The sequence below is a fragment of the Strix uralensis genome, chromosome 1, assembly GCF_047716275.1.
Source record: "Strix uralensis isolate ZFMK-TIS-50842 chromosome 1, bStrUra1, whole genome shotgun sequence".
NCBI lineage: Eukaryota > Metazoa > Chordata > Aves > Strigiformes > Strigidae > Strix > Strix uralensis.
This window is the reverse complement of record NC_133972.1, coordinates 117,011,079-117,027,420: the sequence shown is the minus strand read 5'-3', so window position 1 is coordinate 117,027,420 and position 16,342 is coordinate 117,011,079. Positions and strand designations below refer to the sequence as shown.

At 42.8% G+C, this 16,342-nt stretch overlaps 1 protein-coding gene across 4 annotated transcripts in view; it reads right to left on the bottom strand.

Moving 5' to 3' along the window:
* Positions 1 to 16,342, bottom strand: part of MPPE1 (metallophosphoesterase 1) — a 34,615-nt gene that overhangs the window by 18,066 nt on the left and 207 nt on the right. The window contains exons 1-3 of one of the 4 annotated variants that reach the window (XM_074878133.1): positions 5,121 to 5,136; positions 4,454 to 4,534; positions 2,320 to 2,410 (exon numbers count right to left, since the gene is read on the bottom strand). The exons of 1 other annotated variant lie outside the window; for it this stretch is intronic. The gene's annotated coding sequence lies outside the window, so the exon portion shown is untranslated. Of the gene's footprint in view, positions 1 to 2,319; positions 2,411 to 4,453; positions 4,535 to 5,120; positions 5,261 to 7,346; positions 7,477 to 16,342 lie in introns of those variants that run through there. 2 more of the 4 variants (XM_074878151.1, XM_074878159.1) reach the window with 2 other exon arrangements.

Sequence of the window (16,342 nt, the reverse complement as noted above, 5' to 3'; positions counted from 1 at the left end):
CTTAGCCAAGCAGTATTGTAGGACATTAATGTTTCAAGGAGTCATTCATTTCCATTTCTTTCTCAGAATGCTACAAATTGATTTTTTAGGTATTTTGCTTGATAACAGCATATGTTCAGCCTAAAGATAAGTTTCAGTACAGGCAGAAAAGTTAGCTTTTCAAAAATCACCTATTCTTAAACTTGTCCTAAAATAAATTACCTTGTCTAATCCGGCTAATTCATTTTTTAGTGCTCTCCTTTCTGTAGACAACTTCTCATTTTTTTTCTTCAGCTTTTTAATCTCTTTCAACAATAGCTCTATATTCAAATAAAAAAATATAGACTTCAACCATTACAGTCAACCTCCCCCTCATATGAATCATATTACAGCTAAAGAGCTGCCTACGTTTGTGATATTAGAAAATTATGGTTCAGCTTTTTAAAGTACCTTTTTCATAAAGCGATTTTTCTTAAGAATCAGCCCAGCACACTCCCAGGTACTATGAAAGATAACAGGATCTGTCAATTGGATAATCTGAGTCTGCCTAATTCTTAGAATGTGGGATTATTTTACTTTAAAATCCATAAAACATAAATCTGATACCTTGATTACCTTTTTCTGACTTTCGAGAGGGTCACATTATTAGCCCTTGCTGACAGCACATTTCCTGAAAATTATGCCTACATTATATGATCTCTTCAATCTCTTTTTCTTATGCTTTGAAGTGGAACAGGATTGCACCTTAATTTGTGGATTTACATATGTGAGGAAGAACATGTTCTAACCAGTATTGTCTGGCTTTGTCCCACATTTTAAGGCTAAAAGCAGGTTCTTTTGTATATCAGACTGAAAACCAAAGAATGGAGCAGCACACATTATCACTAAGAGATCTGCATAGACACATCTTACTGGAATAAATAATAAACAGTACCAAATATAGCCATGCACTCCCACCCATGATTACACCGACATACCAATTTCAGAAAAATAGAAAAGCAGCAAACACTTATTTTTATCACAAACAAATGCAGGGCCGGATCCATAGGCAGGACATCAATTACGAGATGCCATATTTACTTAACAGGTTTTCAACAATGAAAAACATTTTAGATACTGCTGGTGGAAATAGTAGAAATATCCTGGAGTGTGCCTTTGGATCAGAAATGAATTGCATCCTCTGTGACGGGCATACCAGAAGGAACATCATCAGAATTAACCGTACCATTACCTAAATATTCACCGCAACAGGATTCTTTCTTTTTAGACGTGTCCCTGCGAGATGTTACTTCTCCCTCTGGGGTTCGACTTCTTTTTCCAGAAACAGCACTGGTTTTCCAAGAAACCTTTTTACATTCCAATTGCTCAATTCTTTGCCTCTGTTCTCGAAGATTATGCTCTAGCTCATGAATTTTAATCTGTCAAGAAACTAGATTTTTTTGAAAATGCATAGAACAAACACCGTTCAACTGAATACAACTGGAAACATATCGTGAATGCAAACCTAGAGGTTTTAACTGCTGACTTAAAACTACACTCATCCAAAGCGCCTGAAAGGAGAAAAAAATACCGCAGGTGAAGTTTTGCACAGATCAAAAGTTTTTTAAAAAAATCTGTTACTGAGCACATGCTCACAAGACAGTATAAATGTACATGGACAAAGATACTAAACCCTTCCACACAATAAAGCATACTTTTATAGCAGCAACTGCCAACTTTTAAAAGCACACATAATCCAAATCATATCGAGTATTAATTTACAAACAAATGAAGCACATGTTCCAGACTCCCAAGAGAAAATTAATTAGACTGGTCAGCTGTAATGCTTGATCAATGCCTAAAGAGGCAGGCAATACCCACTTGAAGCTTCTTGAACCACTCCTGGCCACGCAACCCCACCTTTGCTCCAGTTATGATGCTAGTCTCTTTGCACAGCAAGCCAACAGATCTTGCTACCTGACAGACTATTTGCCTTCATTTGGTTAGCTTACTGCTGGGTGTCTGAAAACAATCAGCTCGTGACACATAGAGAAAAATATCAGGGCTGGTGCAAGAGAGGTCGGAAGATGCATATACAGTTGGAAAGAGGAGTAGGTAGGTAAGTAAAGAAAAAAGCAAGGAAAGGGGAGAGAGCTTTCAGTTACAGACATATCAGTGACAGAGTTCACTTTCAAAAGGAACTACAGACCACTCTGCATTATCTCAGTGGCATGGGAAACAAAAATGAATATAAAGAGAAAAACACGGGCTCATCTTACAAATGTAGGAATTACTTTTCAGTCTCCCTAAAAGCTTATGTTTGGCTATTTGATACCATCTCCTACTACAAATTCTACTTACAGTGAGATTTTTAATTGCTTCACTTTGCTCCTGGTTTGTTTTGATTTCTTTAATGTAACATTTCTGTAGCTCATTATACATCTGAAGTAGTCTAAAACAGAAGAAATGCATAAATTGCAATAAAATATGAAAGCCAACAAAATGTGCATCCTTTATGATAAAAGTATTACAGACGCCCCACAGAGATCACTTGGACTGTAGCTGTACTGTAGAGACTTGTAACAGAAATATTTAAGATGGGTGTGAATGAAGTATGACCGGCAACACAGAAAGCACCAGAAAAAAAAACAGCAAATTGAGAGGTAAAAGAATGGTCTGTATCAATGGCAAAGAATCCCTTTCACTCAGTCAGACTGAGGACACTGTTGGTTTTGCCCAACCCACATGGCCACGCTCTGATTAAACCTCAGTACAAATAACTCGTTGATGGAAGACCTATACACCAGCAACAGGAGGGTGGCAACACTTTGCAGCATGTCACACATATCATTCCTCTCCCTGTTAGCACAACGGGAATAGCAAAAGACCCCTCCTAAAAAGGAGAGAAAGGTGTGTCCAGAAACTAGTTTCCTGCCACCAATCAAGAATGCATGATGAGGACTCATGAGGCAGCATTCCCAGCTCTGTGTTGCACAAAACATCTCATTGTTTCCAAGTATGTGGCTGTGAGGATATGAGTGAGTGAAATCTATGAGAAAATGAGTGTGAGTGTGTAAAATCAATGTAAACAGAGAAGTTGTGGATGCCCCTTCCCTGGAAGTGTTCAAGGCCAGGTTGGATGGGGCTTTGAGCAACCTGGTCTAGTGGAAGGTGTCCCTGCCCATGGCAGGGAGGTTGGAACTAGATGATCTTAAGGTCCCTTCAAACCCAAACCATTCTATGATTCTATAAAATAAACAGGTTTAGGATATTATCTTTCCCTTTGATATTACCTTGCATCAAGTTCTGCTACATTAACTTCCTACCATATTTCATAGCATTCTGTCTACATGTATCAGGCCCATAATGTAACTGATCAACACGAACATTTTTCCTATTTTATTAGGAATTCAAATAAGACCTGACATTCATACTAGGTCATGACTGCGCACAAGCAGGATGAGCAATACTGTAGTACAGAACAGCTTTGTAAAATAACATACAAATAAGATGGTAAAAAAAAAAGCTAAGTCGGGTTATCTATGTGCAACCTAATACAAAACAAGTCCAGCACTAGATTAAAAGAGTAACTCAGACTTCTTTCACATAAGCATCTAATTAGGTACTCAATTCAAGCCCAGAGCTAGACACCCAGCCTTCTTATGCAGTTTGCAAAGAGAGTCTGGTCCACTGTAAAGGTATTTAAAAAAACAAAAAAAAAAAAGGAAGAAAAAAAACCCATGGGCCTTCTACAGCCACCTAAAGGAAACATTAAAAACAGGATGTGTGAATCAAAAGACGCAGGAACTGCTGCTCACTTCGTAAGATCCACAACCCACTTCTGTAAGTGGACAAAAAGTAGCCTTTGAAAGAATGGAACAGCCTATTTATTTTAAAATCAAGTCATAGAGGGATGTAACATTTTATGTAGGATGACTAGTTGTATTTTCTTAAAGCAAAAAAGCATCTTTTGCATCAAAAAAGCAGTTACAATAGTTTATTTCTAGCATTTCTGGCTAACTACAGTAAGCAGTGGCTCACTTCCAAAATCAATTAGACTGAAAAGTAAAATCATGTGTCTAGCTTATTTTGAAAATAGTACCAGCCTATAAATTTTATATACACATAAAATTGAGTTATAAAAAATGAGCTAAGAAAGTTACGACAAAATAGAAACTGAAATTACATAATTCTAGGTTAAAAATCTACAAAAAAGACCACATGGGCGCGCACACACGAAGGAGCTTCCTTGGCTCGTTCAATTTTTCTCAGTGAAAGAAATCCATTTTGTTATTTGTTTAGTGCTATTTTCAAGTTTAATCTAAGACTTAGTATTTCCTTTTAAAACATAAATAAAATGATTTTCCATTGTTTCAAAGGCTGAAAGCTGCTTCCATAACAGTTAACAAAAATTCAAGTGACTTAACTATGAACAACATATTCCACCCTACAGAGAATATTTAATTATGTGAAGAAGCAATTTCCAAGAACTCACCTGACACTGTCACCCTCTAGAATAAGATCCTTGCTGTATCCACCCTTATGCCATAAATGGGTTTCTGTTTGAACTTGAACACTTAATTGAAACAAACACAACAGCTTAATAAAACTGGATGTTACAATTTTAATTGGATCAAACAAAGCAACTGAAAAACACTAAGTTACTTTTCAGTTTGATTTTATAGTAGAGGTTTCCATGCAGGATCATAAACCCACCAGAATTTAAACTTGAAAATTTTTGCAGGTTCTTCAATCCTAGCCGGACACTCTCCAAAACACTAGCAGCATAGTTTTTCAGGTCTTAAGGTCCCAGTTTCCAAATCTTTTAAATAGCATTGATGCAATTTAACTATCTTACTACTGTTTGGCAGAAAAATAGTCTAAAAGTCTTTGAAGTTAGCATGCTGGCTAAGCAGGGGTGATACTTATTGATATTAAAACTGTTTCTTTCACTACGCCGATGACTTTTGTACAAGTTGCCCCTGCCATTCTTTGTTCCTTTACGCGTCTCCAACATTCTCCATCCCCACCATCCTGTTCACAGACGGCCCCTCAAAATATGCAGACCAGATAAGGCCTAGTTCATCTGAAGAATATCAAGATAAAAGACCCAAGATATTGCACTTCTTTTGTCACAAAAAGAAATGTTTTACAACTCTTACTCTCTGCTTGTGACACAGTCATGCATTAACTTCTGCAGATGCTTTTTTTCTTGGATCTGACCCAGATTCTTTTCTAGCTCCTTATTTTTTATGTGTAGTTTTTTCAACTTCTTGACTAACTGTTCATTTTCATCACTGAGCTGAAAAGAGAATTAAAAAGAAAAAAAATGAAGCAACATTTTCAGATCAAGTATTAATTAAGCTGATAACATGTCAGATTAAAATTCTCTCCCAAAAGCTTTACTACGTTTACCTTAAACTATATAAATATATAAAGGAAAACGGCAGGAAAAATAGTTGGCTTTCAACTTTATGAAGAATTGACTAAAACACAGTTTCTTTAACATACACATTAAAGGCTTCTAATGTAACTTCCTAATTCATTAGTGAATGATAAGGCAAACCGGTTTAGCATTTTTAAAAAATAAATCGCAAAGGGACAAAACATACAAGTTTTCAGTTGTACTTCTAAACATCAGCTCTGCAACTAAGCTCGTATTTATTTTTGTTTTAACCTCACTGAAGCTGACAGACTAACTACAGCCGCATTAGCAGAATTTCTTGCATGCACATTTGCTTGAACCTCGTCCAGCAGTACGTGATCGCGCCCATCACTTCATCTACGACCCAGGTGCACTACCTATATTGCCTTAACCTACAGGGTACGAAGTAAAACTGAAGCTACCGACCGACACTCGGTCAACGGAAGGAAGACTAGCAACGAGAAACCGTAAGCTGCTGTTAGCGTTGAGCTCTGCCCCTTAAGGTGAAGGCAAGCCCGGCCGAGCCGAGAGCCGCCGCGCCCGTGTGTTCCTGGGCGCTCTCTCCAGGCCGGGCCGGGGCGGAAGGGCCTCCCGCGGCGCTCCCGAGAGCCGGGGCGGGCCCCTGACGAACGGGATGGCTTCCCCGCGGGCCAGCACCGCCAAGGGGCCCCACTCACTTGGAGGCACTTGTGGACGGCAGGCAGGGCCATGGCGCCGGGGAACACCGCCCCGGGAGGGGCCGGGGCCCGCGCACCCGCTTTCAAACGCACCCGCCGCCCCGGTGGGACTGCGCCGAGGAAGGCCCCCGCCTAGCTGCTCTAATCACTGCCTGTCACCGCCTCACGCCTCTCAAGCAGGCGCCTAGGCCACCAAAACCCACCCGGATAGGCTCCGAGCCGTAGACGGCATAAGCGAGCGACCGCGCCCCGTCAAGGGCCCTGGCTACACCCGTCCCCCGTTGCCAGGGTCAGGGCCGCAAGCGGCGCACCGGCCGCTCCACCCGGCGCCGGGCCCTACGGGAGCGGGGAGGCGGCGGCCCCCGCGCCGGGCAGGTCTCCTCCCTCCGTTCGGGAGGGGCTCGGCCGGGGTGCCAGGCGGGCGGGGCCCAGCGCGTTGGCCGCCGTGTGAGCAGCGAGCGCCCTCGGGCGGGGACTGCTGCGGCCGGGAAGGGCTCGCACCGGAGCTCGCCCGGCGCGTTTTACCCGCCCTGAGGCGGAGATCTCCCACCCCAGCCTGCACCGGACGGTGACAGCGGGGCTCCTGATCCGGCTGTGGGTGCTCCGGTATCAGCTCTACTGTGGCTGTGAACTTCAGCCTCTGGAGCCGGCGTAAAAACACCCAGCCTCAGCTTGTCTCTTTTAAATCGTCATTAGTTTTATTTGCAGTTTTATTTTCTGCGACTAAAAGATACTGAGTGAGTGGGATGGAGAATACTGCCAGTTACAGATCTGCATGGGCATATTTCTACATCAATACGCACAAAGTTATGTATCTCTACAAAAGCATTCTCTGCATCTCCCGCTCCCATCACAACCGAAGCCACAGTACAGGCTGTTCAAGCAACAGCCACCAAGGCAGGAGGAGATAACAGCATCCCATGCTGCTGCCCAGTGTGGGGTCTTTTGTATCCTTAGTGTTTGTGGTACTTGGTATCACTGCTATTTGCTGTCTCTGGGTTTTGTACTTTGCATGTATTTTTGGCAGACCAGGCTGGAGGATGTACAGGCAGGACAAAAGCACTTCCACCCTCATGAAGGACTGGACCTTACACACACCAACCAGCCACAAGGAGATAACCCACCACAGCAAGACTGAACCAAATCAGTGATTACTGCCAATACTTTGTTACTGGCAGTTCAAAACCTTTCCTGTTTCTCTCTCATTCTCTAAGTCTCTAAACTGTCTTCTTACGTTCTCTGCATCTCCTGTCTTTGTATAAAATGTTGCCTCTCTTGTTACTTACAGCTCATCACAGGTTGCCATCTTTTGGTTTTTGGTGTAAAATGTTGCCAGGTGCCGCCTGCCCCTCCATCTTGACCGTGTAGCCCACCTGATTGCAGAGCCTGGCAATTTTTGCGAGGAACCATTCATGTCTGGGAAAAGAGAGGGGAGATGACAGCAGCTCGATGCTGCCTACTGTGGGTCTACAGTTTACCTAACACATGGTACAAAACAACCCAGGTCACTTTGGGCTGCAAGTGGGAACGGTAACTGTAATCAGATTAAGGGAGGTGGCACACACCTCCAGCTCAGGGCACAACAACTCCAGCATCCCTCCTCCTCCGCCATCAACCCCGATCAGCCCATCACCCATCTGGCTAACTCCTTGCGCTTTGCACAGGAGTCACAGTGCCAGGTAAAAGCCACTGTGCTGAGCTGAACATACACAAGATCCAAGCTGTGAGGCTGTTAACAACTCAAGAGTGCACGGGAGGGAACAACGTGCCCGTGCTGTTAACTGCTGCCAGAAATCCTCTCTGTCTGTGAAGATTTCTGCACTGATTCCATAACTGCAAAAGCAGCCACACGACACTGCTAATTCTTGGGGCCCATGACAAGGCACCTTGTCCCTAATTATCCTAGCAACAAAATTACTACTTTAATCAGCAACTAACACTGAATAAATTAAAAACTGACAGTTCATAGTATGAAAACCAGGAAGTCACTTCTTGATGAAAATACAGCTGGATGAAACTGGCTACAGTAGTAGTAAAAAAAATAAAATAAAATTGGGAGGTATAATACCAGCCAGCAACGCAATGGTGCTGCAGAAAAAGGGAAATCCCATTTTCAGATGGAGTAGCAGTATCCCGAGGTGTAATTACTCAATTATATTCTGTTTTATCCAGCACAAACAAGATCTCAGGTGAGGTCCTGAGGAGTCTAGAAAACGGAAATAAAAATTATATGTGGAAGAAAATACAACATATCAGGAAGGGTTGAAATAACTGTGTTCATTTAGTCCAGAAAACTGAGACCGCCAAGAATCATTTTAACTGACTTCGTCTTTAACTTTGGTTATTGTAAAGGATGGTAATAATTGTTTCCCATGACCTCTAGAGGATGATGAGCAGAAATAAAGTTACTTTCCAACATGGATAATTTCAGTTGGATGACAGGGAAAATTTTCTTAAAATCAAAGAAGAAAAATACACATAGGTCTCCCTCACTCAAGGTTTTAACAAACAGATCAGAGAATGATCAGACATGACTTAATTCAATTCAATTTACATTGAATTACTCGAGCGTGTCCAGAGAAGGGCAACGAAGCTGGTGAAGGGTCTGGAGCACATGTCGTACGAGGAGCAGCTGAGGGAACTGGGGTTGTTTAGTCTGGAGAAGAGGAGGCTGAGGGGAGACCTCATTGCCCTCTACAACTACCTGAAAGGAGGTTGCAGAGAGCTGGGGATGAGTCTCTTTAACCAAGTAATGAGCGATAAAGACAAGAGGGAATGGCCTCAAGTTGCGCCAGGGAAGGTTTAGACTGGATATTAGGAAGCATTTCTTTACAGAACAGGTTGTTAGGCGTTGGAATGGGCTGCCCAGGGAGGTGGTGGAGTCCCCATCCCTGGAGGTGTTCAAGAGGCGGGTTGACATAGCGCTGAGGCATATATGGTGTAGTTGGGATCTGTCAGTGCTAGGTTAACGGTTGGACTAGATGATCTTCAAGGTCCTTTCCAACCTAGATAGATGATGATGACGATGACGACTTTGGATACAGGTGTATCTAATATGCACAGCATACTGGCATACAGCAAGTAGACAGACCATTTTAAAGCCCCTTTTAGGCCAATATTTTAATTATGCTATGTTATTAATTTAGGGGAGAACATGCTCTGCTATAATAATAATTCTAATACTTTGCAAAACTTTGTAAAATGACTTCAGAAATAATTTTTTAAGTGATAAAGGGAAGCTGTAGTATAAGACAGTGTGGTGGAGAAAGATCAGCACAGTAGAATCCAGCACACCCTACGTACCAGTATCTCACGGTAGACAGTATGAGTAGAATAACAATTTTTTCCTCAATATTGGGAATGTCAGGAGTAGTCATAATTGCTTAATACCATACAAGGCAAGGCCACTTGAATATCAAGGAATAGTATTTTATAAGGAATGTGCAAGGCTTGCTAGGACTTACATGCCTATGGTACCCAGGTGTTTGGTTTTGGTTTGTTTTTTTAAAATACTGTGGGTGGAGCAGTAAAACAAAAAGAGGAGGAAGCACGGATGGATTAATTCAGGGCTTCTGCAGAAACCTGAGTGGACATGGAAAGGGCAGCACCAGGCAGTACTCAGGGAACAACCTAGACAGGTCAGAAGTAGCGGAGAAAACAAGACCACAATGTGTCTCGGGTCATTCTCAGATGTGAAATCTGCAGACCCTGTTTCCCAAGCTCTTCTGCAAACACATCTAGTTCTGGGAACACTGCCGCTCTCCTGCTTACCCAGGAGTTGACAATGATGCAGCAGCTACGTGCTGTTTTTAAGACCCAAGAACTGGAAAATTGTTACCAGCAGAACATCTCTATTCTACAGGCTGGAAAACAACATGAAGAAAAATTGGGAATTGAGCCAACAGAGCTAAAAGGGAAACAAGAATTCCCAATTTCTGACCCAGAAACTGAGCTGCGCAGCCTCCCTCTGTCCTGATTTTCCATGGCTGTCATGGGAATTGAAGATAGATGGAGGAAGCAGACAACAGCCCAGTTTCTCAACTATGCCATTACACCTGCAAGGAGTTTATGTAAGATTTAGATTTTATCGAACAAATGACACCAAAAAAAAACCCTGCTTCTACCTTCAAACTCTTGGAAAAAGCTACAGCTGAAGCTCTTGTAGGTTTTACCATGCACACTACAATCAAACATTTTCAAAAGTGGTCACCAATTTTGAGTGGCTCCACTCCAAAATGAGCATCCATTCTTCCAAATTAAAGATACTCATCAGGTCTGTAAAAATGGCCCAAGGCTGGGTAGCACTGGACATCAGATTTTGAAGCATCCAAAAATCAAAAGATAATGTTAGCCTACATGTATACACAAAACACAGTTTATATAAATTATAAAAGAATTTTGTGTACTTGATTAGGAAACATGTTCATTTTCCAGAGATACTAACAATATTTTTAAAAAACTTCTCTGTGGCAGTAAATGTATGACATGCCACTAAGATATTTACCTTCCACTGTAAACAATTACAACAGAAACATTTCCTACACTATTATTCAGCTGATTTGTTGAACACATTCTTTTACTCTTGCATTTGTGTTTCTAACTCAGCTAGGTATGAACAGAGACACATTTCATGCTGGCACACACGAATGAAAATGTCATCAATTCCAGCGGTGCTGAGCCTGCTACTTACTGCCAAACAGCAGGAATGTGACCCATAGCACTTTTTGTCAGCTACATGTACACTGAAATCATTGATTTGCCCAAAAATATATGAGCACAGGATTATTTGATGCAGCCCTAAAATAACTCCAAGTGTAGCCTTTCCTCCACACAGATTAAATGGTAGTATGTGTCTTTTTGACCCTCAGAGACTTACTAACCTCCTGAGATTTTCCAGGAATTCAAATTCTCCTGGGATATTCTACACACCTTTGTAAAAACACATAAAAATTTCACCTGTCCCAAATTAATCTCTCTTTTATTCCATCTACCAGCTCTGTCAGCAACGACTCCCAAGCCCCTTTCAGGGCAGAAGATGGCAAAGTTCATGCAGTCTTTCTGCCCGCTACGTTCTTTGGCATAATTGGTGCTGCCAATCTCACAGACAAACGTCAGATGAAAAATTATGGAACAATCTCAAATAAAATGGCCAACACGGGAAAAAGGACCTTTCTCCATCTTCTTCTGAGCTTGGGTCAGGAAGTAATAACCCCATTTGTGTTCAGGAGCCTTCCCTGAAACAGGGAGAAGCAGTCTGGCTTGGCACAACCACAGAGGACAGCTAAATGCAAAAGTTCAGAATTCAGTTCAAAACATGAAAATTTCCTGCATATCAAGACAAAAGGCACCAAGACCTGACTGGATTTAAGATGACTGTTTGCAGAATTAGAAAGAAGAAATCTTTTCTCCTAATATATAAGAGTAAGAGGAAATTGTTTTAATCTTAAAGCTGACAAAACCAAGCAGAGGTAATATTTATTAAACCAAATTAGGCTACAGGGATCCCTGCTACAGTACACTGACAGAAGTTCTGTACCACCTTCAGCGATAGAAACATCAGGTTATAATACTAGTTTGTTTTTGGGGCAAGGGGTGCATATTATTTTTAGCATTTTCAGTGGATAATGTTCAAAAAACAATACTGGCATGCATGTGCCAGAGACAGTCTGACGCTTCTCCCTTCAAAGCTAGGGAAAAAGACCCTAACCACCTATTATTCTACACTCACAGACATGGTCTAGGAAAAAGAGTAACAGCTTGGGACTGTATTACCTTGTCCACAGAATTCCCTCCAGAGAAGAAAAACATCTCTCGATGGAGAATCAAAGGCACTTGCACCCCAGGAAAGCTCTTGCAGCCATACCTCCCGGAAGAGAAAATTTCCCGGGATGACAGAGCCAGTCTGAAAACTCCAGAAAACACTGAAGAATGTCATTTTACCAGTAGAGCTGTCTGTCAGACCTTGAAGCCAAAAATCTTCATTTCCACATTAACCAACGGGTTAGATCTGAAGGGAGACTCCTGCACTGCATATTTGAGACTATCTTTTGCTTAGTTTGTGGCAGGAGGGAACACGCAGAGGGTGTCCAAGCAGGGATCCCTGGGCCTTCTGGACATAGAGAAGAAAGGTGGTCAGAATATGACTCTGCATGACAGAAAGTGAACACAAGAAACATCTAATACACCATGTAGAACAGTGCATTAATCAAGAGTTATGTCATTAATGAGTCATTAGCAAGCATTATAAAAAACAGTGCCAGTGTTAGTAATTCCTGTTTGTCTCTGATAAAGCAGAAGGGGGATCAGCACAGCTCTTCTAGGGTGTCCAGCAAGAAGAGAGAACATCTCCTTACCTTCCCTTCTTGTACACCCAAAAGGCAAAACAAAAATCTGGGCCAAACACCCTCTTTTATCGGCTATAAAATCTCTTACTGCAACATTACAATTGCACTGAACTACTACAATATTGTAGTAGTTTGCACAAACTAGTCATCTGGGTTACCTCTTAAAGGCAAACTCAAACTTCATTCTTTTGAGATACTAATAAAAGCTCCAGGGAAAAGGGCTAGGGATGGTAAACAACAATTTTATATGACTAATCCAATATAATCCTATGCTGTGTAAAAAGACCATCTGCATGTATTCCCACCAAAGTGCTTTAATAACAGTGCAGCAAGCCTCTGGCTGTCATGCTAAGGAAATGCTCTTCCACACTCAGGCTAATAACTCGAAAAGATTACTTCCTTCTTTTTTTCCCCCCCCTCTGTTTCTACTAAAGCCATTAGCCACTTGCTCTCCCATTAATTCCCTATTAAGAGATCATCCATCAAACCCGCGAAATGACAAAGATCCGCGCTGGAAAACATCTGTGGACTCCACATCGATGGCCAGCCACCTACAGAGAGAGGTCACCCTTCCTCTGCAAAAACTACAACTGATTTTATTGCATCACTGCAGCACGCAATTACTGTCGAAGAAGAGAATGGCAGGCTGTCGGCTGAGGTGTAATTAAACCAATTTCAGCTGCAGCAGCTTCCCCTCTGAGTGACCCTGCTTTTTGCACCGTGGATCGAGCGGACCGCAACGGGGATCTCCATGTGTCACACAGAGCAGCCACGCCGATGAATGCTGCACAGCAGTTTAGGACAGGCAGGCAGGGAGACTGCCACCTCCAGCTGAGCCACACCTAAATCAATCAGGGCTTCACACCCTGGAAGAGAAGGAAATGCACGACTATGCTCTGTTTTCTTGCTCTGAGGTCGGAGGGAACAGGTTTTCCCCTCTGCTGAGCATTTGTTGTCTCAGGGAAGCCCAACCTCTACATGAATCTGGTCAGGGCTCAGGAGGATTCAAGCAGACAAAGCACCCAAGAAACACTAGTATTTCAGGCTCACCCAGGACGAGTCTATTCCAAGTGGACGAGATTAAACACATGGCGTGTGTGCAGGTTATGAAAGGCATGTGAGAGGAACTGGCTAGTGTTTGGGGTTATGAAAGACTGGAGGTTACGAAAGACCTTGGCAGTTATGAAAGACAAGCCAAGAGTCTGATCCAGCAAGGCAGAGAGCAGCCTCAACCTGCTTGGAGGTGAACGGACGTTCAAAATCACCCAGCAGCTCACAGTAAGAAGCTCATGCTGCCTGGCAGGTCTAGGCTAAGGAAGGCTTGAAAAAACTTCAGAACAGTAACAAGAAAACAGTCATCACTGACCAGGAGAATGATGAAGAGAAATATTGCCATCTGTTTACAGGCCTTACAGGCAGCTGTGTTTTTTCTGCAAAGTATTTTGAATGGTCTTAAACCACTTGCCACAGCCACTGGTTTTCTAAGAAGTAGTATTTCCTGGCTTTTTAGTTCTGTTTTAGATCTTTTACCTACATGAGTCACACAGCTTGAATAAATCTGTAAAAACCAAGGCTTCATTCAGTTGCTATTTTAGCCTCTCAAGCTCAGCCTTCGGTGATCATTCTACTAATATTCTACCACCAAGACAAAGAGAAGGTTGGGGAAATTTTACTGAGCCAGATGGAGTCGCTTATTTTCCAAATGCCACTCAAACATCATTTAGAGCGAGGACTTACTCCTGCTTAGAAAAATATTGAGGGCACTTTCCCCCTTTACAACAGTGTTTCTCCATGCCAGTGATTTTCTACAATTACCTTCAGTGAGGCTATTTCTGCATCCTGCCTACTACACTACCATTCATGCTGCCCTGTTTTTAAAACACGAGTTAAACAGACCTTTCAAATGCTCCTGTGGCAGCCTAATCACAACAAACCTCCAGGCACTGCAGCAGACCTGAGACACATGGGAGGAAACCATCTGCTCTGCATCAGAATAATATCTAGCCGGTTTCAGCAAAAAGTATAGACTCTTTTACTGTTGGCCAATTCAGTAACTAAAACTTCCTCTTTCAAGGAAAAACACAAAAAACACTGTTATCGTGGTCTGAGATGCTTCCCAGAAAGCAAAGCTATGGTTAGCTGTAGGTTTTATTTACCAAAGTTAAAGCTGTTTTTACTACATCTCACCAGTAAATATGTTTACATGTCTGCCCCAGCACAGAAACTCTCTAGGGAAGCTCCTGAAGCCACCTCAAGCTGTGCTGAGCATGGCATCAATAAAATGCACAAATTCTAAAACCTGGAGGAAACTGAGATTAAGGAAGAATCCAGAGCAATTCTGTTCCACACTATTCCAAATTGTATTACGTATTTGTAGGGTTATTCTACTTAATGAAACTAATCTTACATGAGGACAGAGCAGATATGAGGTTGAAGGAAACAAGTGACTTGGAATAATCAGTCAGCAGAAGGCTTGACAAACATTTGGTGAGGATTTCTTCAACAAAGCTTTGTAATTTCACTTTTAACCTTCGGGTATTAGTTAATTCACCTTCTCAGCGTTACTGTTTTTTTCTGATTCAAAATGGGGACCAGAAAATGTTTTGCTAAGCAGACTGACAGCCTTGCCATCTTTGTGGTATCCACTGCCACGGTGCAGCTTAGAAATTTAAAGAATGAAGTTGAATTCCATGAAATTTTGTCACTTATTTTAGAAGGAAACGGTCCAAGCCTTTTATTTTTAAAAGTCTCTATTATTTTTGTGAACTACATATGTCAGGAGTGTTATGTCCCTCTCATCCCAAAGTCATCTGTGTCCTACAAGATAAACAATAAAATAGATCTAGACTTAGATTCTGTTAGGTCACATAGAACACTCAAGCCAAGTAAATTTAGCCTAGTCCCTAGAAAATTAACAATTAACTTTGTGTTCACATCAGAAATAGTAAGTGGTGGTGCTATGCAATTTTCTTAATGCAAATATGGTACAACTAAAGCATCTCTATTCCAGTCCTGAAAGATCACTGAAAATGAAACCCTCGACCACACAGCAGGTGCTGAAAGACAATAACAAATTCATACACTCGATGTATTTAACGCCTTTTTCAAAAAGCTACACTGATGGACTCAAGCCCCGGACTCTCTTTTGTCCAATTCAGCGCCAAGTGTGCATCAGAACAAGTCAAGCGGAAAAGCCTCAATCTGGCCGATTAAGTATACGTTCCCAACGCTCTCTCGGTGTTGTAAGTATTACAGACTGGTTGCTCTATTGCGTAAGCACGTATTCATTGTAGGCTGCCCTTTTTCTACAAGGTGGACCTAGACTCGCTCAGCTGTCTGCCACCAGTGCCCTACTCCGCTGGCTCAAATGCATGGTAATTTGGTTTATACGGTTTTGGGAGTAGCAGGCTCTTAATTCTCTTCTTCTCATCCTTGACAAATCCAAAATGACACACAAAGACAAGTGAAAAATCTCAAGGGCACTGTATTTGTTACCGTACACTTTAATTCCCACGCACTAACGAGCTGCTGAAATTAAAAATCCGAACTGCCTTTCCACTCCCGAGGCCACCTTTCCCACACTTTTTTCCCTTCGTTCTTGAGATGGCCGATGCCAGCCGCCAGCTTTTCCCCCAAGGCCCCGGGCACGCCGACGGCGGGCTTCCCGTTCCCGGGCACGGGGGCCCTTTCCGTTCCCGTTCCCCTTCGCCCCCGACGCACCGGCGGGCCCGGGGCCGCTCCCGCCCCGCCCGCATCGCCCGGGAGGCACGGGCAGCCGGCGGGGCCGCTCAGCCCCCTGAGAGGCCGCTGGGGCCTGAGGGAACGGCGGCTCGTTATCCCGGAGGAAACACCAACGCCCCAGCCCCAAGCTGGGGGGCCCGGCCCGGCCCGGACGGCGGTAACGGCCGCGGCGCCATGTCAGTGGCCACGGCGATGGC